Raw genomic sequence first — 27,917 nt, forward strand, 5'->3', positions numbered from 1 at the left:
TGCTTAGTTGTTGGAATAGGAAGATATTATCAATGGAATTAGGTGATACTGAAGTGAGTGGCTGAGTGAATAATATGGAAATCTTGAAATTGGGACCACACAGCTGCTCTGATCTGGTGTGAATTTGCTGATGACTCTTTTGAACTGAATTCAGGAAATGACATAAAAATGATTTGCGCAATAAAATGAAAACAAGGACTCTTTTAAGTCAGTATACTTAGAGAAAAATAACTAGGTTGGTAAAAATGGGGAAGTAGCCATTATCAGGGAGCCCCATTTGTGGATTAATTTTGGACTGTCAAATGGAAAGATCCTCAAAGCAAAACAAATGCCCTGAATCCAGCCCTTCCTCACCGCAACCCTTTCCCTTTCATCTGCCTTCATCCTTCAGCCACACCACCGCTTGGCAGTGGGTACTTGGGAGCAGCTCTTGGGAGACTTTGTACGCGAACCTTCGAACTCCAGCATGAGGCCAGAGGAAATAAATGACCTGCCAAGGTGTCAAGTAACGGGCCCTCTCTTAAGCCCAGACTTCTGACTCCACGTCTAGGTGCCCTTCCACTCCCCAAGACTGCCTCCCGCCTGGGGAGCCTGGGCCTCAGCTAGGGGTGGGGACGGCAGGGGTCCGTCCGGAGCGCCAGAGTCCCACTCGCGCCCAGCCCTTAGCCCCAGGCCCGGTTGGACGCTCCGCCCCGCCCCGCCTACTTCCCCCTTCCCGCGCCGGGCTGGGTCGCTGTACCGCCGTCACCCGGGCGCGCGCGGGGTCGCGCGGACGCGGCTTGGGCCGCGGGTGCCGAGAGGTCGCCGGGCCACCCGCACCCCCGCTCCCCTCCTGACGCACGGAGGGGCTGGGACGCGATTTGCCGCGAGTGACTGGAGCCGCCGCCGTCGCCGCTGCCGCCGCCGCCGCTGCCGTCCCGGCCCGCTCCGCCCCCAGCCCGCCTTCCTCCCGCCGCGCCCTCTGCCTCCGCCCGCACCTCGCTAGCGTTCCCGTCTTCCCCAACGCCCCGGAGCCGCCGGCCGTTAGCGTCAGCGCCAGCCAGGTGAGTGTGGCCGCCTCTCGGCCCGGGCGGGAGAAGCGCGCAGGCCCCGCGGCCGGGTGGCCGGCTTGGGCCGTTGCAGTCGGCGGCGGCGGCAGCGGGCCGGGCTTTCTTCCCCAGCGCGGGCCGCGGGGCGGAGGGGCTGCGCAGTGAAGGAGGGGCGCCCCCGCCCCGCCACCCCCTCCGCTCCCAGCGCCCCGGCCGCCCCCGCCGCCCCCGCCGCCGCCGCAGACAAAGCGCCCGAGGTGGGAGCCCCGTGGGCCGCCTTTGCCTCTGCGCCGTCTGCCGGGTGCGGCCGCGGGCCGCAGAGACCGGGCCGCGCGCTTTTCCGTTCCTGAGCGCCCTTGTTCATTTCTGGGTGAAAGGGACCCGAATTGTGCAACAGGTTTGGCCGTTAATCCTTATTTTCCAGCGGCTCTTTTGCCAGCGTGCAGGAACCAGATGTGGCTCCCGGCTCTCGGGCGAGTCCCGCGTCCAGCGCCCGCGGCTGGCTCCTTTGTGTGACCGGTGACCGGCCCTGTCGGGTGGGTGGAGGACACGGGCTCGAGGCCCCAGGGCTGTGCCGAGGCTCCTAGACGCCTCCTCAGGTCGCGGGGCTTGGCTTCCACGGGCCTGCCGGAGGTTAACATCTCTCCAGCGTTTGGGAGAGTCACAAAGGGGAGGAGAGAGAGGGTTGGCCAGGGTCCGTGGTTGTGTGTTTATTTTTCTATTTTAGGTAGACTCATATTAGAAAAGAGCCGCAGTCTGACCAGCTCTTGAGGGTACGGGTGGGATTTCACCCTGGGATGCACGGTTTGGACTTGGCTGTTGCGCTTACAGCCCCCGTGGTTTTCTTGGTGCTTTGACATCTTTCTCTCACACACAGACATCGCGGGAGAAGTTGGGAGTGCTGCCGAGGGAGTAACTAGATAGCAGCTGTTTGACAGGTCGTCTCTTGCTTCACGTTTTGCCTGTGTCAAGCATGCCCGCTATGTATCCCAGCATAGCTTGGCAAACCATCAAATTTAAATTGCCACTCAAAATCCTAATCCTTATACAAACCTACATACACAGACACACATATATCTATGTATTTTTTCTGTTTTGGCTGGCTAAATCTTATTAATGTGAGAATTTTTCCCTTCAAGGAAGAATGCATAATAAGGTACAATTTATCTTTGTTTACATACCTTGGGTTATGCCAATACCTAGCTAGTTTCATTGGTATGCTATTTTAGTGTAACAATACTAATTCCTTTAGCTTTGAGCAGTAAAATACGTCTTTGTTCTAGGACCAGGAAGCTTTTATACGTAATACTTTGCCCCATGACTGAATACGTGAAAAAATTCCCGAAGGACCTAGAAAGCATTTCACAACTCTATAGGCTGTTTTTATGTTCCAAATTCCAGGAAATCGTTTTGTTGAATATTTATTCAAACATTCTGGACTAAATTTAACCTTAAAAATTGGGCCCACTCCAGTAAGTTCCCCAGCATTAGAAAAATGAATTGATTGCATTTACCAAACATTTTAGCCCCTGTGAGTAAGAATTGAACGGAATAATTGATGTAAGAGATTAGGAGCTAGTGATGGACTAGGAATCTGACAACAGAATGCAGAATGTAGAAAGTTCTAAGTAGAGGTCACGAAGTTGCATCTACTTGGGTTTTAATTCATTGCTAGGCATTTAATGACATTTTAAACAGGTAATCTACTAATGATGTATCTGAAAATGAAATGTCCACTAATTAAGAAAACAAAGTATTGCATTTTGACCTTTTTAAAAAATGTATTTTATAAGGACTTGTTGAAGCTTTTCCACTCTTTAAAAATGAACTTGGTATTAATGACATTTCTTTTGAAAAAATGAAATTGTACCAAACTAATCCAATTTTTAGAAAGTTTCTCTGTTATAGTAGTTTTACTTTACTAAAAATACCGTTCATCTGTATAGTAGCTAACTTCGAAGATCTTTTAAAGCTGTTACAAGCAACATGAGCAACCTCTTGAGGAAAGTAGAATATTTACTAATAAAAAGTAGCAAGCAGAGAAGTGAGCCATGATTGGACCACCGCATTCCATCCTGGGTGACAGCCAGACCTTGTCTCAAAAGAAAAAAAAGATAGCAGAGACTTAAATTTTTATAATAGTTTTCTTTGAGATATAATTCATATGCCATAGAATTCACTTTTTTAAAGTATACAATTCAGTGGTTTTAATATATTCACAAAATTGTGCAAATGTCAACACTAATCCAAGAACGTTATTACCCTAAAAAGAACCTTGTACCTGGTAGCTTTTACTATTCCCCCTTCCCCATATTTGACAACCACTCATTTACTTTATGTCTCTATGGATTTGCCTATTTCGGACATTTCGTGTGAATAGAATCATAATATGTGGCCTTTAGTGTCTTTCACTTAGCATAATGCTTTCAGGGTTTATTCATATTATACCATATATCAATATTTCATTCCTTTGATGGCAGAATATTATTTTGTTATATGGCTATGCCACATTTTGTTTATCCAGTCTTCAACTGATGGGCATTTGGGTTGTTTCTACTTTTTGGCCATAATAAATAATGTTGTGGATACTCATTTACAAGTTTTTGTATGGTATATATGCTTTCAATTTTCTTGGATGTATACCTAGATGTGTAATTGCTGGGTTATATGGTAATTCTGTTTAACTTTTTGAAGAACTGCTTGACTGTTTTCCATAGCTGCTGCACTGTTTTACATTCCTTCTAGGAATGTATGAGGGTTCCATTTTCTCCCCATCCTTGCCAACACTTGTTAATGTTTGTCTTTTTGATGATAGCCATCCTAGTGGCTGTGAAGTGATATTGCATTGTGATTTTCATTTGTATTTCATCTTTTCATGTTTTTATTGGCCATTTGTATATCATTTTCTCATTTAATGTTTTAAACGATGCTGTGAGGTAGGTTTATTCCTATTTTACTGCCAGGAAACTGAAGTGCAAAGTTGTTTAATCATTTGCTTGTTTTTTTAACCTTACAGTTAATAAGAGGCAAGGTCTGAATGTAAACTCAGGTCTTCTGACTCTACTTCCTGCACTCAATGAGGCATACAGAAATTAAATTGTGTTCGTGAATGTCTGGTTGATCAGTGACAAAGTGAGGGAAAAATAAAAAAATCAAACCAAACAATAACAAACAATAAGGTGTTGTGGCAACACTGCCACATATTCATCAGATTTTATTATGCATTTTCAAATAAATTCCTTTTCTTCTGTCATAATAAGGTAGGTCTGCTTTCCACATTTCCAATGGAGAAACAGAGTCAGAGTGATTCAACCTAGTAACAGCTTCTTATTGGCATAGCCGATCCTAGAACCCACTGTTTCAGAATTTGAATAGTATGTATGTGTATATATAGAGAGAGAGTAAAAGCTGAAAATCTCCCTTCACTTTTTGTCTTTTTCCCCTTCTTCACTCCTAAGACCACTTCCATCTTAGAGAAACCGCTGTTAACAGTTTGAGGTTTATATTTCCAAACCTGTATCTTTGCATTTATGTGTGTATTTATCTATAAACACACATTTCCGTATTCTACCATACATACAGACATGTTTCTATTCACAATATTTTTTCTTTTACAAATGGGATTATACTACACATATTCCTTTGTTTTTCACTTAAATATGTTAAACTTTTCCATCTGTAATTACAAAGGATAAATCTAATATTATGTTTTCATTTAAGTTTACTATCCATGCCTGGCTTTGGTGTCAAGATGAAGCCAGGATTAAGAATGATGAGGAAAGTTTTCACTTTTTTCCATGCTCTGGAACAGTTTAAAATATCTGCCCTTTAAAAGTTTGCTAGAAATCATCTGAGAACTGTGGGGGCAGAGAGAGATCTGAGATGACCTTTCTAATTTTTTTTTTTCTTTTGAGACAGGGTCTCGCTCTGTCGCCCAGGCTGGAGTGCAGTGGCGTGATCACACCTCACTGCAACCTCAACTGCCTGGGCTCAAGTGATTCGCCCACCTCAACCTCCCAGGTGGCTGAGAGTACAGGCATGTGCCACCATGCCCAGCCAATTTTTGCATTTTTTGTAGAGATGAAGTTTCTTCGTGTTGCCAAGGCTGGTCTCAAACTCCTGAGCTCAAGCAATCTGCCCACCTTGGCCTTCTTAAATGTTGGGATTACAGACATGTAATCCCTGGCCCGTTTTCTTATTTGTCAAATGACAATAATTCCTACCTCATAAGAGTCTTGAAATATTAAATGATACGTGAGCTAATATATGAAAAGGCTCAGTAGTTGCATCTAACAAAAATGAAAAAAATGTAATAAACTGTAACATGCTATACAAATGTAAATTTGTTACTACAGTTACTATAATTATGTTTTAACCTAATAGGAACAAATTTAAGTAGATAGGATGGTGGAGCTAGGGACAGTTTCCACTAATAAATCACAAGGATCTATAAAAATTCACAGGCCATTTGGGATTTGATTCTGGTAGACAGTGGTATCTAAATACACTCTTTAAGAAGGATGGTAGGTAAAATCCTTGACTAAACAGATCTGGATTAATCTTGTGTTGTCACTTGTTAGCCTTGTGACTTTGGACAAGTTAATTTCTCAGTAACATGAGATAACACTTACAGGGCAGTTATGAAGAAAGAGATTGGTTTCTAGCATGTAATAGATGTTCAAAATAGTCAATTTTCTTTTCTTTGCATGTAGTGAATACCCAACAGTGACAAACTTGAGATGTTGAGTTCTACTAATTTAAGGCTGCTTGGTGAGGTGGAAAGAACATTAAGCCCTAAGTCAGAAGTTTTGTTCTGTCCTATGTTTATTAGCCATTGGCTGTGGATGAGTCACCTAAGTGCTTAGATCCTTCTGTTTTCCTTACCTATAAAAAAGCTAGAGAACTAAGGCTGGGCGCAGTGACTCACACCTGTAATCCCAGCACTTTGAGAGGCTGAGGCGGGTGGATCACGAGGTCAGGAGTTCAAGATCAGCCTGGCCAAGATGGTGAAACCCCCTCTCTACTAAAAATACAAAAATTAGCCGGGTGTGGTGGCGGGCACCTGTAACCCCAGCTACTCAGGAGGCTGAGGCAGAGAATTGCTTGAACCCTGGAGGTGGAGGTTGCAGTGAGCCGAGATTGTGCCACTGCACTCCAGCCTGGGTGACAGAGTAAGACTCTGTCTCAAAAAAAAAAAAAAAAAGCTAGAGAACTAACACTAGGCACTTTACAACCTTATCTCATTTAATCTTTCCAATAATCCTATCAGATAGAGATGATTTCCATTTCCATTTCTAATAGATAAAGAAACAAAGGTGCAGGAATTGGATTTTCCAAGGTCTACTTGGTGGACTCCCCCAGTCCTGGGAATATTCTTTGGCTCATTACAACTATTCACTCCTGGGATGATAGGGCGTGCCCCTATGTAGAACTGAAATACTAAGTGTATGAATGAACTAAGCCAGTGTTGGATGAGACTACTTATTTATTAATGACTTCCATTAATAAAATACAAATAGAGGATTGTTAATGTGTCCCAATGCCAATGCTTAAGAGTAGTAATTTAAGATGAGACTTCATTTTCTCATCATCACCTTATCTAAATAATTTATTACCTACTCCTAATTTCATTTTCAGTTTGACCAGGTGAAGCAGAGAAGTAAATTAGTAAGTTAGTGGTCAGAGCTGGTTTGATAGTGGTGTGTGTGTGTGTGTGTGTATGTGCACGCATGCATGTGTGTGTGAGAGCTGAGAAGTACAGTTCTTCAGCAGCTTGGCATATGCAGAAACTGCACATTCTTGGAAAGAAGTAATCTGCGTTGTAATTCATTGCCTTCTAGTAGATTTGCAGAATCATTTAGAAAATGAACCTGCCTTTGTCAATTGGTTTGTAAAGACCTATTGATTATATTCGTGAAAGATAGTAATATTGTCTTTCCTTTAGTAGGTATTGCCAGAGCTTTTGCTTATGAGTTTCGTTTTATTTGATCAGGTTCAGTGATATTGATTTGGTATCCTTGCACACTTTGTGCTAGGCATATATGAAACAAAATGCTTTTGAGAGGTCATGAATTGTGATTCAGTAATAGTTTAGAAAGTTTAGGAATTCTATCTATTGGGGCTTCAGTTAGCATGTTTTTGTAGTAGAAATGGGAATTACTGAGTTTAGGTTAGATAATTTTTATCAGAAAAGGCTTGAATTGCACTGTGTAAATTCTCACTGACGTTGCATCTTTTCTGCAGAATACAAAATACTTTGGAGCTATATATAAGAATTAGAAAACGGTTCTGTTTTCAAAGAGTTTATAATCTGATTAGGGAGGCAATGAAGGAAGAAACTGAGTAAAAGAATAAAGAGCTCTTAAAGCTTGTGTCTTGTCTTTGTAAAATCAATTTTGCCGCATTGGGCTTTGGTAAGGTGTCATAGGTCTCTCCTGAAGGACAATATGAGAAACATCTAACTCTTTGAAGACTGGTGGTTATGTGTCTCCTATATTTTGATCATTCTATGGGGTTCTTTTTGCTATGTGAAATTACTGCTTGGTTTAACTACCAAGGTAGCTCCCCTTCTGAGTACTTCTCTGTGTATCTCTTAGATTGCCTGGGTTTTCCTTTTTGTTATGGCTACTAGAAAGCCAGAACTAGATTTGTGGCCCACTCCATACCATAAATAGGTTTTTATATTATACAATTTTTAGCCTTTTTCTTGGCACCATTTTTGGTTCTTTTCTCTATTCTTTGCCCTTATCTTTAATTTGTTAACTTGTTATAGTTCATTTATTGTGTCTTTAATCCTTTGCAGAACAAAATGGGGTATATACAAATATAGGCATACCTCTAAGATATTGCCAGTTCAGTTTCAGACCACCACAGTAAAGCAGATGTCTCAATAAAGCAAGTCACACAATTTTTTGTTTCTCAGTGCATATAAAAGTTATGTTCACACTGTAGTTTACAAAATGTGTAATAGAATTATGTCTAAAAAATGATCTATGTATATCTTCATTTAAAAATACTTCATTGCTTAACAATGCTGCGGATCCTCTGAGCCTAAGTGAGTGGTAATCTTTTTGCTGGTGGAAGGTCTTACCTTAATGTTTATAGCTACTGATCAGGATGGTAGTTGCTTGAAGTTTGGGGTAGCTATGGTAATTACTTTCTTGACTTTTTCTTTTTTTTTCATAAGGGCAGCCCCCTGAACCAGAATAGGTTCAAGATAGATTCCCTCATTCTATGACATAGAATGAGATGTGTCCTGATTTTAAATAAAATTGAAAAAAAAAAAAAAACCAACAATGAAGTATGCCACATTGATGGACTCTTCTCATGAAAGATTTCTCTGTGGCATGAGATGCTGGGTGGTAGCGTTTCAGCCATAGCAGAACTTTCACAATTTGAGTCAGTCCTCTCAAACCCTGCCACTGCTTTATCAACTAAGTTTATGTAACATTCTAAATCCTTTGTTGTCATTTGAACAATGTTTATGGCATGTTCACTAGGAGTAGATTCCATCTCAAGAAACTACTTTCTTTGCTCCTCTGTAAGAAGCGACTCCTCATCTGTTAGTTTTTTTTTTGTTTTTTTTGTTTTTTTTTTTGAGGTGGAGTCTCGCTCTGTCGCTTAGGCTGGAGTTCAGTGGCAGGATCTCAGCTCACTGCAACCTGTGCCTCCCGGGTTCAAGTGATTCTCCTGTCTCAGCTTCCCGAGTAGCTGGGACTACAGGCTCCTGCCACCATGCCTGGCTCATTTTTTGTATTTTGAGTAGAGACGGGGTTTCACCGTGTTAGCCAGGTTGGTCTCGATCTCCTGACCTTGTGATCTGCCTGCCTCAGCCTCCCAAAGTGCTGAAATTACAGGCGTAAGACACTGCGCCCGGCCCCATCTGTTAAAGTTTTATCTTGAGATTGCAGCAATTCAGTCACATCTTCAGGCTCCACTTCTAATTCTAGTTCTCTTGTTATTTCTACCACATCTGCAGTTACTTCCTCCACTGAAATTTTGAACCCCTTAAAGTTATCTATGGAAGTTGGGATCACCTTCTTCCAAACTTCTATTCGTGTCAGTACATTTTGACCTCCTCCCGTGAATCACAAATGTTCTTAATGGAGTCTAGATTGTTGAATATTTTCTAGAATGTTCTCAATTTGCTTTGCCCAACTCCATCAGAGAAATCACTATCTATGGCAGCTATAGCCTTTGAAATGTATTTCTAAAATAATAAGACTTGAAAGTCAAAATTACTCCTTGATCCGTGGGCTACAGAATGACTTTTGTGTCAGCAGGTATGGAAGCATTAATCTCCTTGTACATCTCCATCAGAGTTCTTGGATGACCAGGTGCATTGCCAATGAGCAGCAATATTTTGAAAGGAATCTTTTTTATTTTTTTGTCTGAGCAGCAGGTCTTAATAGTAGGCTTAAAAGATTCAGTAAACCATGCTGTAAGCACATATGTCGTTATCCAGGCTTTGTTATTCCATTTATAGAGAACAGACTGAGTAGATTTCAGTCTGTTCAGAATGGTAAATGAGCATTGGTTTTCACTCAAGGTCACCAGCTGCATTAGCCCTTAACAAGAGAGTTAGCCTGTCCTTTGAAATTTTGAAGCCATTTACTTCTCTCTTGCTATGAAAGTCCTAGGTGACGTCTTTGTCTAATAGAAGGCTATTTCATCTACATTGAAAATCTGTTGTTTAGTGTAGCCACCTTCATCAGTTATCTTAGCTAGATTTTTTTGATAACATCCTGCAGCTTCTACATCAGCACTTGCTGCTTCATCTTGCACATTGATGTTATGGAGATGGCTTCTTTCGTTAAACCTCATGAACCAACTCCTACTAGCTTCAAACTTGCCTTCTGGAGCTTCCTCACCTCTCAGCCTTCATAGAATGGACTAGAACTAGTGTCTTGTTCTGAATTAGGCTTTGGCTTAAGGGAATGTTATGGCTGGTTTGGTCTTCTATCCAGACCACTGGACCTTTCTCCATATTAACAACGTGGCTGTTTCACTTTCTTATCATTCGTATGTTTTCTGGAGTGGCACTTTTACTTTCCTTCAATAACTCTTCCTTTGCATTTACAGCTTGACTAACTGTCACAGGAGACCTAGCTTTTGACCTCTCTTGTCTTTAGACATACCTTCCTTAGTAAGCTTAATCATTTCTAGCTTTTCATTTAAAGTGAGAAATGTGACTCCTTCTTTCACTTTAATATTTAGAGGCCATTGTAGGATTATTGATTGGCCTAATTTCAATATTATTGTGTCTCTTGGGATAGAGAGGCCTGAGGAGAAGGAGAGAGACAGGAGAAGCCCCAGTCAGCAGAGCAGTCAGAATACACACAATATGTATTGATTAAGTTCGCCATCTTCTATGGGTGTGATTCGTGGTGCCCCCAAACAATTGTAGTAGTAACATCAAAGATCACTGATCACAGATCACCATAACAGATATAATAATAATGAAAAAGCTTGAAATATTGTGAGAATTACCAAAATATGACACAGAAACAAAATAAACACATGCTGTTGGAAAAATGGCCTGACAAACTTGCTCCACTTAGGATTATCACCAACCTTCAATCTATGAAAAATACAGTATCTGCAAAGCACAATAAAGCAAAGTGTATTAAAGTGAGATATGCATGTAAATATGCATAAAATCCATGGCAAACATATCGAGGCAAACAGATTAATATAGTGGGGACTAGATATGGCAAGTAGGTTTTATTTCATGGGCTAGCTTTGATTGATAGTGAAGACTGCCTGAAAGACTGCATTGAGAAGTTAGTTGGACCCAGCTTCTGGATTAGTGGGAAAGGATACTGTGATCATTGAGCAGTGTTCATTGTTATGAGTAGGAGTAGTGGTGGCGTTAGTGCCTGTATTTGCTGTCCCTGGTGTAGATAGAATATTCAGAACGCTAAATAGCACATAGGTGGGTGGCTTTTAAGTTTAAAGTTAGGTTTTGCAGGGAGAGATGTGGATTTGAGGAAAAATGGCTGGTGACTCTTTGGAATTAGCAGTCAGATTGGTTCAGCTAGAATAAAAAGTCTGTAGTGCGTTAAGGAGAAATGAGGTTGGTGGAAAAAGTGAGGAAGGGGATGTAGAAAGCCTTAATGGATAGATACAGTAGATTAGATTTTCTTTTTTAGCTCCTAAATTTTTTTTCTCATTAATCCTCTACATTATTTCCATAGTCTTTGTCTTACTTCGGTTCCTGGTCATCCTTTTTATTTTAAAAGTTAATTATTTTTTGAATAGGTAATACATTAATATGTTTCAAATTTTATTTTTTATTATTTTATTATTTTTTTGAGACAAGGTCTCACTCTGCCACACAGGCTGAAATGCAGTGGTGCAGTCAGGGTTCTCTGCGGCCTCAACCTTCTGGGTTCAGGTGATCCTCTTGCCTCAGCCTCCTGAGTAGCTGGGACTATAGGTGCGTGCCACCACACCTGGCTAATTTTTGTATTTTTTATACAGTCAGGGTTTTGCCATGTTGCCCAGGCTAGTCTCAAACGCCTGAGCTCAAGCAGATCCGCTTGCTTCAGGCTCCTAAAGTGCTGGGGTTACAGGTGTGAGCCACTGTGCCTGGCCTCAAAATTTAAAAGGTATAAGAGGACGCATTAAAAATTCTTCCTTTCATTCCTACTCAACTGCTGAGTTCTCTCCTTCACAAAGTCAGTGTCATCAGATTCTTATGTATTCTTTCAGAAATATTTTATGTATATGCATATGATTTTCCATCCTTTTTATACAAACGATACTTCAGTACCTATTCCTATATTGCTTTTTCTGTATCACATAGTGTTCTGTACCTTACTTTTTTTACTTCTTGGAAAGTTACATTAAAAGCTTTCATCTTTTATATTTTTAAATATACTTTTTGTTTTAGAATAATTTTGGATTTGCAGAACAGTTGCAAAATAGTACAATGTCCCCATATACACCTCACCCAGTTTCAGTTTCCACTAACAGTATCCTACTGTGGTTCATTTGTCAGAACTAAGAAACCAGCATCAGTATGTTACTGTTAACTGGAGACTTGCTTTGGATATCACCAGTTTTTCCATTAAAGTTCTTTTCTGTTTCAAGAACCATCTAGAAAACAAGATTGCATTTAGTTGTCATTTCTCCTTAGTCTTCTCTGACAATTTCTCAGAGGTTTTTTTTTTTTTTAATGATAGTGAGTTTTAAGAAGTACTGGTGATTTATTTTAAGACACACACTCTAAAAAACAAAAGTGTCGAATCTTACTTTTTGTCAGCTGGATGGGGGTAGTAGTGGTGATGGTCCTTTGCTCTTTTCCCATGTTTGAGTTTTATGTTTGGAAGTCTGTGAGGTCAACCTAGCCACCTATGTATTTTATGCCTTTCTTCTCCCCAGACTTTTATAGTTCATTTACTTCTCACAGGATGGAGGCTGTAAGAACTTTGGGATGTGAGAACAGATTCCTGGGGGTTGGAAGGGAGGAAGATATACAAAAATGGTCACCACACTGAAAGAAGGAAAGGAGTATCAAACCAGGAGAGGGAAGTAGACACTATGAAAATAACATCTGGATCTTTGCAGCTTGAGTCTTGGGTTCTGAATAATTAAGTTTATTAAGAGTGGCAGGGACAAAAGAGAGGTCAAGTCACCTATTAACTTTTTGGGCCAAATTCTCCCAGGTGTGGTATCTGTACTAAAACAATTTTTCTAGTGGACCCAGCAAAATAAAAAAGCCCCTACTTCCTCAGTTTAACCAAGTCAAACCAAAAGGTAAAAATACCTCTTAGCTACCTTGAAGTGCAAGACAAGCGTTTAAAAAGACAGTTCAGTCCTTGTTTAAATCTTTTTCTGATTTGATAGAGGCAGGTGGAAGATAGTGGACTCCTGAGGCAGGAGATAGGAAAGATACTATAGAGAACTTAAAAGACAAGAGAAAAGGGAGCTTACAGGCAGCTCAGAAGACAAACAGGGATTTTTACAGTTTTTACTAGATCTTGAATTACCTTTACTCACAGCCAGATGAAAGCTCTATACCAGAGATTTCTCCTAGTAGGACAGGCAGCTAACCAGATAATGCATCTTGAGTTGTGGTGAGGCATAAGCCACTACTACTTTATAATTTAGGATTTATATCCCATTTACTTTCAAAATACCTAAGAACTCCAAGATTAGAAATAGAGCGAGTGGAGGATGCATTAGGGCCTCTGAATGAAGCAGTTGATAGCACTTGGACTACAGTTTAATTCTGTTCTGAACATACAGTTTCTGTTAAAATGTCATTTGAGCTAAACTGCTTTTGAACCTTGAGAGAATATTTAAGCCTATCAGTTACTCATACCTTAGTGTGAATCATTTAAGCAAATTATTGCTATTCTCCGTAATACTTTGCTGACATCAGATACTGTGGAAATAAGAATGTTGATAGGAGAGAGAATTTTATAATTTACATCTGGTCTTAGTCCATTCAGGGTGCTATAACAGAATACCATATTCTGGGTGGCTTATGAGCAACAAAAATTTATTTCTTACAGTTTTGGAGGCTGGGAAATCTAGGATCCAAGCACGGCAGATTTTGTATCTCGTGGGGGCCAGCTTCTTGGTTTGTAGTTGACCATCTTCTTGCTGTGTCTTCACATGGGGAAAAAGGGCAAGGGAACTCTCCAGATCTCTTTTGTAAGGATACTAATCTCATTGATTAGGTCTCTGCCCTCATGAACTAATCACCTACCAAAGGCTTCATCTCCTAATGCCCTCACATTAGGTGTTAGGATTTTAATGTATGATTTTGTGGGGGAGGACACATTCAGTCTATAGTACATCTCTTATGCAGGATCATGCTGGACACTGCAGTTGTTGCTTTGGGTGACATTTAAACATTCAGCATAGACTGGTGATTGGAAGCACTGGCGTTGGAGCAAGGACAGGTCTGGATTAGACAGAACCTGGCCCTCCTTAATCATTCCACATATGGTAACTAATATATCTTCATCCACCCCTATGTGACCATTGTTATTCTTGTACTTTATTTTAGAACACATCATTCAAACATTAGAAAGTACAAAAAAGGTTTCGGGTAAGTTTCCCACCCATGTATAGCAAGATATAAAGAGTTTCTTTCTGTGGCCACACTCAGTTCCTTCTCACTCACTCCTTCCTCCTTAATACCTGGCAGCCATTATTCTCTAATTTCTATAGCTTTGTCATTTCAAGAGTGCTATATAAATGGGATCTTATTGTATATATATTTTTGGGATTGGTTTTTTTAATTCAGCATAATTCACTGGAGATTCATACACAGGTTACTCTGTTTCCATAGTTCCTTTTTTATTGCTGAGTAGTATTCTGTGGTATGGATGTACCACAGTTTTTTCACCCATTGAAGGATATCTAGGCTGTTCCTAGCTTTTGACTCTTATGAGTAAAGCTGCTGTAAATGTTCATGTATAGGTTTTTGTGTGAACATGAGTCTTCATTTCTCTGGAATGAATGCCTAAGTGTGCAGTTGCCAAGATGTATGGTAGTTGCATGTTTAGGTTTTTAAAGAGGTTACCAAACTGTCTTCCAGAGTGTCTGTACTATTAATATTTTAAATTGCCACTAACAATATACGAATGTTAAAGATGGAATTATATCCCCACAAATTTCATAGGTTATGTGAAGCTCTAACTCCTTGCACCTCAGAATGTGACTGTATTTGGAAACAGGTCTTTCCAAAAAGTGATTTTAGTTGAAATTGGGTCTCTAGAGTGGCCCCTAATCCATCTGACTGGTGTCCTTAAAAGAAGAAATTTGGACACACAGAGAGACACCAAGGATATGTGCACACAAAGGAAAGACCATGAAAGGGCACAGAGAAAAGGCAGTACCTGCAAGCCAAAGAAAGAGGCCTCAGAAGAAACCAAACCTGCTGACACCTTAATCGTGGACTTCTAACCTCCGGAACTGTAAGAAAAGACATTTTGCTGTTTAAGCTACCCAGTCTGTTGTATTTTGTTATGGTTGCTCTAGGATAATAATGCAATGAGTGATCCACTTTTTTTGCAATGTGGTTCTTCACTGTTTTTATTTTAGCCATTGTAATAGGTTTGTAGTGATGTCTCACCATGGTTTTAATTTGCATTTTCCTGGTGGCTGATGATGTTGAACATCTTTTCATGTGCTTGTCATCTGTATATCCTCTTTGATGAGTTGTCTGTTCGTGACTTCTGCCCTTCTGCCCATTTTCTATTTGTTTTTTTTTTTTTTTTTTAACTGTTGGGTTTCAAGCCTTCTCTATGTATTCTAGAAACGAATTCTTTATTGAATATGTGGTTTGTTAAGTAATTTATTCCACTCTGTAGCTTGTCTTTTCATTCTTTTAACATGGTTGTTCACAGAGCAAATATTTTTAATTTTGATGAAATTTCGGCTCTGGATCCTGAAAATTTTAGAAAACTTTTATTCTAAAAGTTTTACAGTTTTTCAGTTTTCATTTAAGTCCATGATCGATTTTGTATAAGGTGTGAGACTTAGGTCAAGGTTCTTTTTTTTTGCCTGTGGATATTCAGTTGCTCTACCACCATTTGTAGGAAAGGCAATCTTTCTCCATCGAGTTGTTTTTGTACCTTTGTCAAAAAGCAATTGGGCATATTTGTGTGTTTCTATTTGAGTTCTCCTGTTTTATTCATTTATTGGGTTAACTGATTCCTTCTACTGCATTATTTTCCAAAATTGTTTTAGCTATTCTTTCTTTGCCTCTGTACGTAACTTTTAGGATAATTTTTTTCTATATTTACAAAGAATTTTGATAGAATTATGCTAGGAATTGCATTTAACTCATATAAATTCAGAGAGAATTGACACGTTTTTATAGTGAGTATGCAAATCCATGAACATGTTATGTCTCTCAATGTTTTATAGCTCTTTGATTTCTCTCATCAGTATTTTGTAGTTTCCAGCATACAAGTATTATACATATTTTGTTAGACTTGTAACTAAGTATTTAATTTTTTGGAGTGATTATAAATGGTATTGTTTTTTAAATTTCATTGTTCATATGTTCATTGCTAGTATGTAGAAATACAATAGGGTTTTATACGTTTGTCTTATATCCTGCAGCCATACAGAACTCACTAGTTCTAGGAATTTTTGCTAGATTTCTTGGGATTTCCTACATAGGCAATTATTTGCAAATAGGGGTAGTCTTACTTCTTTTCTTTTATCTGTATGCCTTTTATTTCCTTTCCTTGTTATTGCACTGATTAGAACTTCCAAAACTGTGTTGAAAAGATTGGTGAAAGTAGACATACTTGCCTTGCTGTTTTTTTTTTTTTTTTTTTTTTAAAGATGGGATCTCACTCTGTCACCCAGGCTGGAGTGCAGTGATGCGATCATGGCTCAGTGCGGCCTCAACCTCCTGGGCTCAAGTAATCCTTCCACCTCAGCCTCCTGAGTAGCTAGGACCACAGGTGGGCACCACCACACCCAGCTAGGTTTTTGGTTCTTTTTTTTTTTTGTACAGACAGGGTTTCCCTATGTTGACCAGGTTGGTCTTGAACTCCTGGGCTAAAGCAATTTTCCCACCTTGGCCTCCCACAGTGCTGAGATTATAAGTCTGAGCCACTGTGCCTGCCTGGCTGCCATATTCTTTATCTTAGGAAAAAGTATTCAGTCTTTCACAATTGAGTATAATATTAGCTTTAAGTTTTTAATGCAAACTCTTCATCAAGTTGATGAAGTTCTCCTTTATTCATATTTTTCTAAGAGGTTTCTTAGGTACTGAATTTTGCCTATTGCTTTTTTTTGCAAGAGTTCATGGTTATGTGATTGTTACCTCCTTTAGCTTGTTAATATGATTTTCTAATATTCAATCAACTTGCCATCCCTGCAATAAACCCCACTTGATTACTTTGTATAATCTTGCTGTATATTGCTGAATACTATTTGCTAATATTTAGTTTAGGATTCTTAGGTTTATATTCCTGTCTTTGCCTAGTTTGGGCATCAGGGTAATACTAACTTAATAAAATGAAATGGAAAGTGTTTCCTCCTCTTCTGTTTCTGGAAGAGATGGTGTAGAATTGGTGTTAATTCCTTTTAAAGTATTTTGTTGACTTCTCCACCTGGGCTTGGAGATTTCTTTTTTCTTTTTGAGTTTTATAAACTATGAATTTATTTTACTTGATAACTAAAGAACTATTCAAATTATTTTATATTAGATGGGTTGTGATAGTTTGAGGAAGTGGCCCATTTAGTCTAAAAGTGTGTAGAGGTGTTCATAGTACTCTATTTTGCTGTCTGCATAGTCTGCCATGGTATCTCTGTTGCATTCCAGATACTGGTAATCTGTGTCGTCTCTTTTTTTCTTTGTTTTTTTTCCCCCCCTTCTGCTTGCTTTGGGTTTATTTTGCTCTTGAGATGGGAGCTTAAATTATTGGTTTGAGATTTTTTCCTCTTTTCTAATGTATACATTTAGTGCTATAAATTTCCCTTCAGCGTTGCCTTAGCTATGTTCCATATATTTGGATATATTGTAGTTTCATTTTTCATTCAGTTCAATGTATTTTTTTATTTCCCTTGAGACTTCCTATTTGGCTCTTAGGTAGTGTAAATTTCTGTTTATTCCTGTATCTGCCGTACATTTAAGTCATTGCTAATTATTTACCATCCTAAATAATACTGTCAGAAATAACATCCTTTAATCAGGCATGGTGGTTCATGCCTATAACCCTAGCCCTTTGGGAGACCAAGGCAGGAGGATCCCTTGAGCCTAGGACTTCAAGACCTGCCTAGGCAACATAACGAGATCTTGTCTTTACAAAAAAAAGAAAAAAAAAATTTTTAACAAACTAGCCAGGTGTGGTGGTACATGCCTGTAGTCCTAGCTACTTAGGAGCTGTTGTGGGAGGGATTGTGTGAGACAAAGAGTTCTAGGCTGCAGTGAGCTAAGAAGGTGCCACTACACTCTTGCCTGGGTGACAGAGCAAGAAAGACCCGGTCTCTTAAAACAAAAACAAAAACAAACAAAATATTTGGGCAGCTTCCATTTTCTAAAGCTGAGTTTTCTAGATTTTTGTAAATGTTATGAGAACTTATGCTTCATTTATTTATTTATTTTTTAATATGCTTACCCCTCATGCAGCATCTAGACTAAGGCTTTTATTAAATAAAATGGTCTTATATAATGTAAACAAAGTTGGAATTAAATTTAAAAAAAAAACTACCCCGATCTGATCAGCATGTATTATATACCAAAACATTACTATGTACTACATGAATATGTACAATTATTTGTCAATTAGAAAAATAAGTAAAATAAATACTTTAAAAATATGTGCCCAGCCTTGACCACTATTGTAGTCATAAATATTACCTAGGTAGGTAATAAAAGAATATATGCCCAAGTGGAATCTGAAAGTGGGAGACCATCCTCAACATGGACAAAGCAGAGAAAAAAATAAAAAATATATATAATGGGAGACTAATTCCTATTTCATAAACTCCTCAAAGTTGGATTTGGGCAGACTGCTGAGTAGGTCTTTCCAATGAGTTTTACCATTAACCTACTTTCAGTCTGCCACCTTCTCATGAGATTTTTTAGAAATGTTACTTGGTTACTAAGTGGTTGAAGATTGTTCTTTTATCTTTCTGTTATTGATTTCTAGTTTGAGTCCATTTTGGTCAGAGAAAAGATTCTGTATGATTTTGTTATTTTAAATTTGTTGAGGTTTGCTTTATTGCTCAGGTCTATCTTGGTATGATCTATCTTAGTCTGTGATCTGTGTGCATTTGGGAAGAAATTTATATTCTGCTGTTTTGTGGTAGACTGTTTTATAAATGTTGATTAGATCTGGTTGGTAGATGTAGTGTTGAGTTCTTCTGTATCCTTGTTGATTTTCTGTGTAGTTGTTCGATAGACACTTGTGTGATAAACACTTGTTGAGAGAGAGAAAGAGAGCGAGAGATACTGAAGAGATATCTGCAATTATAACTATGCATTTGTCTTTTCAGTTCTTTAGTTTTTGCTTCACATATTTTTCAACTTTGTTATTAGGTGCATACACATTTAAGATTGCTATGTCTTCTTGATGAATTGGCTCTTTTATCATTATAAAATGTACATCTCTGTCTCTGGTATAGCCATTCTCACTTTTCTTTGGTTAATTTTTGTTTGTTTGTTTGAGATGGAGTCTCACTCTATCACCCAGGCCACAGTGCAGTGTCATGATCTCAGCTCACTGCAACCTCTGCCTCCTGTGTTCAAGCAATTATCCTTCCTCAGCCTCCCGAGGATCTGGGATTACAGGCGCATGCTACCACACCCAGCTAATTTTTGTATTTATAGTAGAGATGAGGTTTTGCCACATTGACCAGGCTGGTCTCGAACTCCTGACCTCGTGGTCCGCCTGCCTCAGCCTCCCAAAGTGTTGGGATTATAGGCGTGAGCCACTGTGCCTGGCCTGGTTAATGTTTACATGATTTATTTTTTCCATCCTTTTACTTTCAGGTTGCCTTTTTAGTATATTTGAAGTGAGTTTCTTGTAGGGAGCAATTAGTTGGGTCATGTTTTTTAATCTACTCTATTAACATGTTTTTTAATGAATGTATTTAGACTAATATATTTACAGTTTTTGCTATGTTAGGGCTTACGTCTGCCATTTTATTTTCTGTTCATCTCTGTTTCTCTTTTGTCTGTTTTCTTTTTCCTCCCTTTTTATGGGTTATTTGAGCATATTTTATTTTTTTGAGACAGCGTCTCACTCTGTTGCCCAGGCTGGAGTGCACTGGTGCCATCACAGCTCACTGCAGCTGCTGGGCTTGAGTGATCCTCCCACCTCAGCCCCCTAAGTAGCTAGGACCATAGGTGTGTGCCACCATATCTGGCTAATTTTTTTTTTTTTTTGAGACAGAGTCTCACTCTGTCGCCCAGGCTAAAGTGCTGTGGCGCTATCTCGGCTCACTGCAACCTCCATCTCCCGGGTTCAAGTGATTCTTCTGCCTTAGCCTCCTGAGTAGCTGGGACTACAGGCATGTGCCACCACATCTGGCTAATTTTTGTATTTTCAGTAGAGACAGGGTTTCACCATATTGGCCAGGCTGGTCTCGAACTCCTAACCTTGTGATCTGTCCACCTCAGCCTCCCAAAGTGCTGGGATTACAGGTGTAAGCCAACGTGCCCAGCACATCTGGCTAATTTTTAGAAATATTTTGTAGAGACAGCGTCTTGCTATGTTGCCAACATGCTGTGTTGCCCAGGCTGCTCTCAAACTCCTGGACTGAAGCAATCCTCCTGCCTTAACCTCCCAAAATGCTGGATTACAGGCATGAGCCACCATACCCAGCAAGCGTATTTTCGAATTCTGTTTTGATTCATGTGTTTTGTTTTTGAGTGTATCTCTTTGTGTATCTTTTTTGGTGGTTGCTCTAGCTATAAATTGTATATACATAATTTGTTACAGTCTACTGTTGTCATCGTTTAACCAGTTTGAGTGAAGTGTAGAAGCCTTACCTCCTTTATGGCTCTTTACCTCATTTGTAATTTAATCATCTTACAGTGTTTCCTGTATACACATTTAGAATCATGTCAGACAGCTATATCCTTGCTTCAGGTGTCAAACATAATTTAGACAACGGAAGCCTATTGTATTTTCCCATATTTTTGCTTACCACCTTTTTTTGTTTGTTCCCACTCTTCTGTGGTTTCCTCTTTTACCATTATCTTTCTATTTAGAAAATTTCTTTTAACCATTCTTTTGAGGTATATATGTTGGAAAAAGTTTTGCTTAGTTTTTCTTCATTTGAGAATGTTTTGATTTCTCCCTCTAGCCTATAATATATTTTTACTGAGTATAGGATTCTGGGTTGATAGTCTTGGTTCATCACTTGAAAAATATTGTACCACTCCCTTCTGGCCTCCATGTTTTTTTTTTTTTTTTTTTTTTGAGACAGAGTCTCACTGCATCTCTCAGGCTGTAGTGCAGTGGTATGATCTCGGCTCACTGCAGCCTCCACCTCTTGGGTTCAAGTGATTCTCCTGTCTCAGCCTCCCGAATAGCCAGGACTATAGGTGTGCCCCATCATGCCCGGCTAATTTTTTGTATTTTTAGTAAGAGACAGGGTTTCACTGTGTTGGCCAGGCTGGTTTTGAACTCCTGATCTCAAGCAATTCACCTGCCTAGGCCTCACAAAATGCTGGGATTACAGGTGTGAGCCACCACATCCAGCTGGTTTTGTTTTCTTTAAAAATTAATTAATTAATTCACTTCTTTAGAGATTTAGAGACAGAGTCTTGCACTGTCACCCAGGCTTTAGTGTAGTGGCAAGATCATAGCTCACTGCAGCCCCAAGGTCCTGGGCTTAGTGAGGCTCCTGCTGGAGCCTCCCAAGTAGCTAGGATAAAAGTGTACACCACCTCGTGTGTGTGTGTGTGTGTGTGTGTGTGTGTGTGTGTGTGTGTATTTTTTTTTTTTTTAAATAATTTCAACTTTTAGATTCATGGGGTACATATGTAGTTTGTTACATGGGTGTAGTGCATGATGCTGAAGTTTGGGATATGAATGGTCCTGTCACCCAGGTAGTGAGTAAAGTACCCAATAGGTAGTTTAGGTAGTTTTTCAGCCTTTAGCCCCCACGCACCCTCTCCCCTCTAGTAGCCACAGTGTCTCTTGTTATCTTTATGTCCATGTGTACTCATAGTTTAGCTCCCACTTACAAGTGAGAACGTGTGGTATTTGGTTTTCTGTTTCTTTGTTAATTCACTTAGGGTGATGTCCTCTAGCTGCATCCATATTGCTGCAAAGGACTTGATTTCCTTCTTTTTTATGGCTACATAGTATTCCATGGTATATTTGTACCACATTTTCTTTATCCAGTCCACCATTGATGGGCGCCCAGATTAATTCCATGTCTTTGCTATTGTGAATAGTGTTGCAGTGAAGATAAAAGTGCATGTATCTTTTTGGTAGAACAATTTATTTTCTTTTGGGTATATACCCAGTAATGGGATTGCTGCATCGAATGGTAGTCCTGTTTTAAGTTATTTGAGCAATCTCCAAACTGCTTTCCCCACTGGCTGAACCAGTTTACATTCCCACTAACAGTATATAAACGTTTCCCTTTCTCTGCAGCCTTGCCAGCATCTGTCATTTTTTTTTGACTTTTTAATAATAGCCATTCTGACAGGTATGTTTGCATTTCTCTGATGACTAGTGATATTGAGCATTTTTTCAGGTTTGTTGGCTGCTTATATGTCTTCTTTCGAGAAATGTCTGTTCATGTCTATTGCCCACTTTTTAATAGGGTTATTTGTTTTTTGCTTGTTGAATTGATTAAGTTCCTTATAGATTCTGGATATTAGACCTTTGTCAGATACATAATTTGTGAATGTTTTTTTCTATTTTGTAGGTTGTCTGTTTACTATGTTGATGGTTTCTTTTGCTGTACAAAAGCTCTTTAGTTTAATTAGGTCCCACTTGTCAATTTTTGTTTTTGTTGCAATTGCTTTTGAGGACTTAGTCATGAATTATTTGCCAAGGCTGATGTCTAGAATGGTATTTCCTAGGTTTTCTTGTAGGATTTCTATGCTTTTAGGTCTTACATTTAAGTCTTTAATCCATCTTGAGTTAATTTTTGTATGTAGTATGTAGGTATTGTCTGGTTTCATTCTTCTGCACATGGCTAGCCAATTATCCCAGCACCATTTATTTGAATAGGGAGTCCTTTCCCATTGCCTGTATTGTCGAAGAGCAGATGGCTGAGGGTTGTCTTTATTTTGGGGTTCACTTTTCTGTTCCATTTGTCCATGTGTCTGTTTTTGTTCCAGTACCATGCTGTGTTGGTTACTGTAGCCTTATAGTATTGTTTTTAGTTGGGTAATGTAATATCTCTGGCTTTGTTCTTTTTGCTTAGAATTGCTTTGGGTACTTGAGTCCTTTTTTGGTTCCAGATGAATTTTAGAATAGTTTTTTCTAATTTTGTGAAAAATGACATTGGTTGTTTGATAGGAATTGCATTAAATCTGTAGATTGCTTTGGGCAGTATGGCCATTTTAATGATGTTGATTCTTCCAATTCATGAACATGTAATGTTTTTCCATTAGTTCTCTATAACTTGTTTAAGTAGTGTTTTGTAGTTCTTTTTGTAGGGATCTTTTACCTCCTTCGTTAGATGTATTCCTAGGTATTTTATTTTTGTGTGTGTGGCTCTTGTAAATGGGATAGTATTTTTGATTTGGCTCTCACCTGGAATGTTATTGTGTATAGAAGTGCTACTGATTTTTGTACATTGATTTTGTATCCTGAAACTCTGCTGAGCCCATTTATCAGTTCTAGGAGCCTTTTGATGGAGGCTTTAGTGTTTTCTAGGTATACAATCATATTATAATGAAAAGAGATAATTTGACTTCTTTTCTTATATATGCGCCTCTTATTTCTTTCTCTTGCTCAATTGCTCTCTCTAGGCCTTCCTGCCTGTTCTTAATTTTTTTTTTTTTTTTATGAGACAGAGTCTTGCTCTTTCACCCAGGCTGGAGTGCAATGGCATGATCTCAGCTCACTGCAAGCTCCGCCTCGTGGGTTCATGCCATTCTCCTGCCTCAGCCTCTCCAGTAGCTGGGACTACAGGTGCCCACCACCATGCCCGACTAATTTTTTGTATTTTTAGTAGAGACAGGGTTTCACCGTGTTAGCCAGGATGGTCTCGATCTCCTGACCTCGTGATCCACCTGCCTCGGCCTTCCAAAGTGCTGGGATTACATGTGTGAGCCACCGCGCCCGGCCCTACATTTTTTTTTTTTTTTAAAGATGAGAGTCTTGCTGTATTGCCAAGACTGGTGTTGAACTGGCCCAAGCAATCTTCCTGCTTGAGCCCCCATCATGAGCCACTTCATTTGGTGGCTTTTGATGAGCAATCTGCTTTCATTTTAATTGTTTTTCTTTTCTCTTGTAGATAAGATTTCATTTATTTTCTGAATGCTTTCTTTGTCCTTAGTTTTCGAAAGTTTAATTAGGGTGTAACTTGGCACAGATTTTTGTGTGTGTGTCCCTCCTCTTTCCGCTTCATTCACCTTGTGTGTGTTTGGGTTCTTTGCCAGATTGGAGAAGTTTTTAGCCTTTAATTTCTTCAAGTAGTTTTTCAGTCCTCCCCTCCCTTTCTCCTCTGCTTCTAGGACTCCAGTGAAACAAATGATCTTTTCATATAGTCTCACTGGTCCTTGAGGATCTGTTCATTTGTTCTTCCGTCTGTGTTCTTGTTATTATCATGCAACTTCTACTATATTCTATGTTATTGATTCCTTCATTTGTGCCCTCATTCTGCTTTTGATCCCATTTACTGCACTTTTATTTGATTATTGTATTTTTTGGTTCTAAAATTTCCATTTGGTTCTCTTATATTTTCTGTTTGTTTGCCAAGGTTGTCTGTTTTCTTAGTGAGGGTTTCTGTTGTTTTATTTGTTTTAAACATGTTCATAATTCCTCGTGGAAGCATTTTCATCATAGCTGCTTTAAAATCGTTGTCAGATCATTCTAACAGCACCCCGTGTGGGCTCCACTGGGCTCCACTCACACAACAGGGATGGGGGATGTTGGAGGTGGGAGATCGTTACTAGATAAATGTGTTGGATCCCTACTTGGCTTTCTCTCATTTCACACTCCTGAGAGGTGTTATATGCCGCCTTACAGACTTTGGAGAATGGAAATCTAGGCCCTCCATTTGACCTTCTGGCATGCGTGAGGGTGAGGCCAGTGTTTTGTGTAGTTTGGGCTAGAGTAGCACTATTTTTGTCTAAAGTTTTCTTTCTTGCTGGACTGCTCCTTCCTGGTCTTTTGACTGGAGGCTTTTGTTGGGGCTTTATTTTTGTCTTCTCCTATTGTTATTTCCAGGTTGCCAGTTTTACAGCTGCAAGTCTGAGATATAATTAGGCAAAAAGAAAACTCAAGGGAAACTTAATCTTTGGTCCTGAGGCCCCTAGTCAGTCTGCGTTCCTTTCTCTACCGTTCACAGACTTCTTATGCTTGTTTTATATGTAATGTGTAGTACTTTCATTTGTACTTAGTGAGAGGAATAGGAAAAATTGTATCTACTGCATCTTCCAGGAAGTAGAACACGAAGTCACTCCTTTTAGAAAACCTTCAGTGACTCTCTGTTGCCTGTTGATCATCATCTAAGTTTCTTAGTATGTTATTCAGAGAGCTTCTTAGTCTGTGAAGAATCTTAGCTTTTCTCTCCTCTTCCAGCTACTCCTGTGTGTCTCTGTCACACCATTTGATGTTCTATAGAATTCTATTCTATAGGATTCTGTGTTTCTACTGTCTGTATACCATGACCTTGATCAATTTGTTATTCTGTCTGAAATGCCCCAATCCTTCATCTCAAGGCCATGTATCCCGTCACCTTGTAATCTGCAAGCTGTTAGGTATTTGACTGGATCATCAGTTGTTTCAGAAGATGTGAAGCTGGAACTATTGAAAAATGTCAAAATAATATGTTCTGCACCAGAATAGTTTGGTTGTCCTTCCAAAGTAGGGTAATGATTGTAAATTTGGTTGTTAATATATCAGTATCACCAGTCACTGATTGTGGAGCATCTACTCTTTGTTGAGTATTGGACTTCAACATTGGAATAGTAGATGATTTAACGTTTACATGTAGTTAAATGGCATTTCTTTAAGAACAAAGCGTTAGTAGTGCTCAATGATGCCTTATTGTTTTAATCTCCCTTAATAATGATAAAGACTTGGCCAGTGGTTTTGAATCCTAGCTGCATATGTTGTTTACCTGGGGAGCTCCGAAATAATTCCTGTGCCTAGGTCTAAACCCAGAGATTGTCATTCAGTTGATTTGAACTGGGGCTCTCGCATTGATATTTTTAAAAGCTCCCCAAATGATTCTAATATGTAGCTGGGATAAAATATAAGTGAATACCAGTGGTTTCAGTCACTTTTAAAGTTCTTTCCCAGAATGCTTCCAGCTGTGCAGCTTTTAACTTTGTACTTCAAAGTTTTTACCTTAGCAGATTAAAAAAAAAACCCTTGTACTTCCTGCAGATGACTCATCCAGGAGAGTCATTATATGAACTATGAGCTGGTTTGCAAAAGGAAGAAAACATTTTGTGACAATAATTAAATTTCTGTAGACAATACGAAATAACAAAATTCAGGATTATTCTCTCAAAGATTTAAAAAAATTCTCTATTGAGTTTTTTAAAAGGTGGTTGCAGGAACAGGACAGAGCATATAGCATCCTATATAATCCATTGATACTGTAGAATTTTTTGTTGAATTAATAGTCTTAATCTCACTTCGAGTGTTTACTTTTTGTCAGATACTAAGATACATAGTTGGCACGAATATAGATAATAAAGAAATTACTGCTACAGCAGAGAAATCAAACATTAGTCGTGATTAGTAAATGAGACACTCTTGAATTTCTTATGATAAAACTGGTGTAAACATTTGGCATGTAAGTAGTTAATATATTTAATTTAAGAGACTGACAGACTTTTAGTTTCTAATAATAAAAGCAGTTAGGGATAAGGAAACAAGGACAAGGCAGAGGAAGAAAAGAAGGAGAAAAGAGGTCAGTTAATAAAGAACATAGAGAAAAAATAGACTCAAAGGTAAGAATTCAATTAACTTTGCGACAACAAAGGCTTTCCTCTGAGGAAGAAGAAATTAGGTGCTCTAGTTCATTATTTATTTTAGGGCCATATACTCAATTTGGTTCATTATATTATGACTCCAAAGCACAGAAAGAATTATAAAATGACACTGACCTTTTTCCCTACACGTAGTAATTTATTGAGCAATAAGTTTCTAGTTTCTTACAGAAACTGGCATGACTGAGGGGACTACTTTAAAGGGGCTGATGCTTCATATTAGGTTAATCTCTAGGAATGGTAGAAAGAACGTTATTAGATAATTGTCAAAGTATTTGTCAGATTTTGTTTTTCTAAATGTATGTGCTGTGACTAACTTTTATTTAATATATATTTTTATGGAATCTTAAGAATTTTGAAGAAATTTGATCATGACAGGATTTCTAAGGCCATGAGAAGGCGTTAATTTTATTATGCCAACAGTTTTCTGTGGACTTATTAGTATGATTGTACAGTTGATCCTTGAACAACAGGTTTGAACCAGATGGGTTCACTTTATGTGGCTTTTCTCCTGTATCTGTCACCCCTGAGACAGCAGGGCCAACCTGTCCTCTTCCTCCACTTTCTCAACTGACTTAATGTAAAGACAACAAGGATGATGACATTTTTGATGATCCCCTTCCAGTTAATGAATAGTAAATATATGTTCTCTTTTTTGATTTTCTTAATAACATTTTATTTTCTCTAGCTTTATTGTAAGAATATTGTATACAATACATATAACATACAAAATATGTGTTAATCGGTTTTATGTTATTGGTAAGGCTCTGGTCAGCAGTAGGTTCTTGGTAGCTGAGTTTTTGGGGAGTCTAAAGTTATATGTGGATTTTTGACTATGTGGAGGGCAGGTGCCCATAACCCCTGTATTGCTCAAAGGTCAACTTACAATTAATACTTACAGTTTCATTTCCAAATTTGTATGCCATGACTGGATCTCCGTTATTCTGGCAGGAGATAAAGATACCAACTCCCATGGACTCTTGTCTTTGATGAGCAGGGGTGGTGCAAGTCTCTGTACCCAAACATTGAGGGCAGATTTTGAAGTTACCCTTTATGCTTCTATATTTGGCATATGTGTCATATTACAAGTTTGGAAAATGAGCTTACTGACAGAAGGGACCATGGAAAAAAATCACTTTCCTTATTTCAAAAGAAAATAAATCTTTTTAAAAATTAGCCCTTAAAAATATCTCCAAACTTAACCATTTGTCTTATGTTCACTGACAGTATGCTTGGGACTTGTAGGGAAGGGTCACACACACAAT

At 38.9% G+C, this 27,917-nt stretch overlaps 1 protein-coding gene across 3 annotated transcripts in view; it reads left to right on the top strand.

Moving 5' to 3' along the window:
* Positions 1 to 756: 756 nt before the first annotated feature.
* Positions 757 to 27,917, top strand: part of SESTD1 (SEC14 and spectrin domain containing 1) — a 151,453-nt gene continuing 124,292 nt past the window's right edge. For 2 of the 3 annotated variants that reach the window (XM_058440648.1, XM_032755261.2), the window contains exon 1: positions 757 to 1,043. The gene's annotated coding sequence lies outside the window, so the exon portion shown is untranslated. Of the gene's footprint in view, positions 1,044 to 1,406; positions 1,426 to 27,917 lie in introns of those variants that run through there. The other variant, XM_058440654.1, reaches the window with a different exon arrangement.

Source organism: Hylobates moloch, unplaced genomic scaffold, assembly GCF_009828535.3.
Source record: "Hylobates moloch isolate HMO894 unplaced genomic scaffold, HMol_V3 SCAFFOLD_1, whole genome shotgun sequence".
NCBI classification, from domain to species: domain Eukaryota; kingdom Metazoa; phylum Chordata; class Mammalia; order Primates; family Hylobatidae; genus Hylobates; species Hylobates moloch.